Source organism: Molossus molossus, unplaced genomic scaffold (assembly GCF_014108415.1).
Source record: "Molossus molossus isolate mMolMol1 unplaced genomic scaffold, mMolMol1.p scaffold_m16_p_16, whole genome shotgun sequence".
NCBI lineage: Eukaryota > Metazoa > Chordata > Mammalia > Chiroptera > Molossidae > Molossus > Molossus molossus.
This window is the reverse complement of record NW_023425351.1, coordinates 38,800,075-38,803,887: the sequence shown is the minus strand read 5'-3', so window position 1 is coordinate 38,803,887 and position 3,813 is coordinate 38,800,075. Positions and strand designations below refer to the sequence as shown.

At 49.4% G+C, this 3,813-nt stretch overlaps 1 pseudogene; it reads left to right on the top strand.

Annotated features, from left to right (window-relative positions):
• Positions 1-284: 284 nt before the first annotated feature.
• LOC118631446 lies at positions 285-3,167 on the top strand (annotated as a pseudogene).
• Positions 3,168-3,813: the final 646 nt, after the last annotated feature.

Below are 3,813 nucleotides of genomic sequence, written 5' to 3'. Positions count from 1 at the left end.
GAACTCTGTGCTCTGCTCCAGGTGAGGCACTTCATATACAAACCCTCATTTGTCCTCTCAACAATGCTTGGAGGTTGGTTCTGTTGACAGTCCCACTTTACAGAGGAGAAAATTGAGACAGGGGTTAAATAGCTCGCTTATGGCCACCCATCTAATAAGTAGCAAAGCCATTCTCACTGAATCGCTGGCTAGCCACTGAGAGCTACTGATCAGGGTTGTTCTGAGCCATGAAGCCTCCAATCCCACCTAAAATCACATACACCTGCTTTTGTGTCAGTCCGGCAATGGTGGGTATGTTAGAAGTACCTTTAGGTCAGTTAATGGTATATTGGAATCATCTGGGAAGGTTGTTAAAACTACAGATGCTTAGGTCCTATCCTGGGAGATTCTCAGTGTGTCTGGGATGCAGCCGGGAATCTGCATTTTATAGCCAGTGATTTTGATGCAAGTAATTGAAGGGCTAAGCTGAAAAAAGAGAAAGAGGAAGGGGGATAAAGAAGGAAAGAAGGGAGGAAGGAAAAAGTGCCCTGAGTGAGGAATCAGCCCTTGAAAGAAGGATAAGAAGCCCCCCCCCACCCCCCATGGACAGTAGAGGAAGCTGTATCTGAAGGGATTCCTTGTCCCTTTCTCCATACCTGGGTAATTTCTACTCCTCCTTCAAGTCCCAGCTCCATGTAACACTTCCTCTGTGCTATCTTTTTCTGTGGCTCCAGAAAGAGTTAAGGAGATTCCCTCAGGCATCTCATAACACTTAAATCTAGGCACTAGTTCATTTTCTTCCTTATATGGGCTCAAGGGGTGATTTTCATTGCTTTGTGGGTGATTTATTCACCTTTCAGGGGTGAGGCCACCACTCCCAGGCTGCTGTCTGCTGAGCTGTAGCTGGACGGCCAGGAAGCTAGAAGGGACCCAATTGTTGAGCAGAGTCCTGGTGGCCTGAGCAGATGTTCAAAGGCTATCAAGAGCTGTTAATGCTGCAGAGGTGATACGCCCACTCGCTCAGCCCCACACCCGGGCCAAGACTCCTGGCCCTTGAGCACAGTGACCCTGCCAGTGGCTTGCCCAGTGTTAGGTGCCTGGTAGGCTCTAACTCAAGGATGCTGGTAGGTTTCCTGGAGCTTTTCATCTCATCATCAGGAGCAGCTGCCTGGGGGCTCTGTGGGCAGAATGAGATGAGGTGTCAGGTTCCTTGGGAGGAATGCTGAGTGATTATTGATGTCTGCCTTGTCACAGGAGGCACATGCCTGCCACTTGTGTGCCAGTTTAGTTACATTAGTTTCCTGGGGCTGCCAAAACAAATTACCACAACTTGGCGACTTACAACAACAGAAATGTATCCTCTCACAGTTCTGGAGGCCAGGGGTCTGAAATTAATATCACTGGGTCAAAATCAAGGAGTGAGCTCCCTCCAAAGGCCGCCTTGCCCCTTCCAGCCTTGGGCGGCCCCAGGCTGCCTTGATTGGTGGCCACAGAAGTCCAGTCTCTGCCTCCATCTTCGCATGGCCTTCTGCCATGCCTGTCACAGCTCCCTCTCCTTTCTTTTATAAGGACACCTGTCCTACCCCCAACCCCCACCGCACACTTGTTTCAGCTCTTTGAAATACTCTGTGTGAAGGTGAATGAGCAATTCAGTAGTAAACTGTGTTGGCTCAGTGGAAAATAAAACAAAACTGGATTCAGGGACCCAGCTTTTAGGGATTTAGGGTCCACCCTAAATCCAAGATGCTCTTAAGTTTCTCAGCTACATCTGCAAAGACCTCTTTTCCAAACAAGGTCACATTCAGAGGTGCCAGGAGTTAGGGCTCGGGCATACTTGCTGGGGGCACAATTCAACCCGCCACACCAGCCTAGTACTAAATAAATGACATTAAGTACCCCCTACTGGCTTTGCTCCCCACCTCCTACCCCTTGTGCAAACCTTTCAACACCTAATGCTGGTGAACCTCGCTGCCTAGGAGGCCTGTCCTGATGTCAAGTTTGTCTCAATGCCCTTCTAGCAGCTAGGACAGCAGGGGTTGCAGAGACTGAGAATCAAAGCCTTCCACCTTCACAAGGACAATATAATGAGTGCCAGGCCCTCTCCCAACATTACCAGGAGATCACTGGGCTGGGTCTCCCCCGGGGCGTACTAGATGCAGAACCCAGCGAGTGAATCTGGCTGGGGCAAGATTATGGTCAGGTTGTCCCCACCCTACTGACTCATGCAGCCCCCTGAGAGCATCCAGTTCCATCTCAATCTAAGCATCTCCTGCTCAAAGTCACCCAAATCAAAAAGGCGGCAGTGGTGGGGGTCACCGTCACGCCTGCAGGGCTGGATGGCTGACCGCCAGGGCAGGAGGGGGCCCGGGTCCCAGAATCTCCACCGCCGCTGCTGGAGCGCCGCCTGGCCAGGGCCACCTCCGCGACCACCTCCACATCCTCCTCTGAGCATTTCAGGAAAGCGCAGCCTTCCTGAAGACCTATGAGGGGTGCTGGAGTGGCTTTTGGGGACTGGAGGGACAGAGAGAAGTTGATCAGAGATTTTGCTGAAAAACGACAGAAAGCAAATGAAACACTGGCAGAGATGGAAGATAAACTATGTTGTGCACCCTATCTTTCCGTAACCCTATTATGTCTAAGCTTCCAACCTACGAAGGGTCTTGCCAAACCCCAACGGGAAGTGACAGCACACCTCTGATAGCCACACCTGGGGGCCAAGGAGACACATATGGCACATACACTGCAGAGAATGAGCAGTCTCAAAGGGCATTGCTTTTTCAAGGCAATGAGAACCTGAACCTGGCGCCCAGAGTACTGAGCCTTCTGATCGGATTGCCGCAGAGACTGGCCAGATTGGCTCAGAAATCATGGACGAGCTGAGGGAGCAACTTCACTGGTCAATGTCCAGAACAGTGACAACCAACAAATTGCTACTTTCTATCTTACTGTAGCTAGCCACCCTGGGAGGCCTGATTTGTCACAAGTTCTTCACAGGCATTGAACTTCCTGCAGAATCTGTGGACCAGAACTTGGACCCTGTGAATGAATGGTGTTGGAGATGTGGAATAAGCTATTGCTGCTGTGAGCTAACGTTCAAGGATGCACTGTGTAACCAGAATGTGGGAAGAGGGAGGGAAAACGGCAAACCAGTTAAATGTGAAGGAACAGCAGCAACAAGACCAGTATAACATACCAAGGTAATAAATGCTATTTATGACTTCTTTTTTAAAAATTAAAAAGACCTGGCCGGTTTGGCTCAGCAGTTAGAGCATCGGCCCTCGGACCAAACAGTCACGGGTTCAATTCCCAGTCAAGGATACATGACTGGGTTGCAGGTGATCTCCAGCCCTGGTAGGGGTCATGAAGGAAGCAATTGATTAATGTCTCTCTCTCATACTGATGTCTCTCTCTCTCTCTCTCTCTCTCTCTCTCTCTCTCTCTCTCTCTCTCCCCGTCCCTCTCTCCCTCCCTACGAAATATCCTTGACAACAAAAGACCTGCTCCAAATGCTTTCTGCCTCCTTTTGTGCAGTCCAACCTGGAGCTGCTCAGTTCACTTCTCTGAACCTCACTGTCAAATCAGACTGATAATGAAACCTAGAGACTGCAGTTCTTTCTCCAGCCAGGACAGGTATCAATAAACAAACCCTTCTTTTGCAATAAACAAACCCTGCACAGGCTAATGCAGAGGGCTAAAGAAGTAATTATGAAGGTTTCAGGCCTACAACTGGCATTTCATAAGCATTTTTTTTAATTAATGGTAAGTGTCTAACAACACAGCAGGTACATCACAATGTTCACCAAGTATGAGCACATTCCTATCTTTAACCAGCAC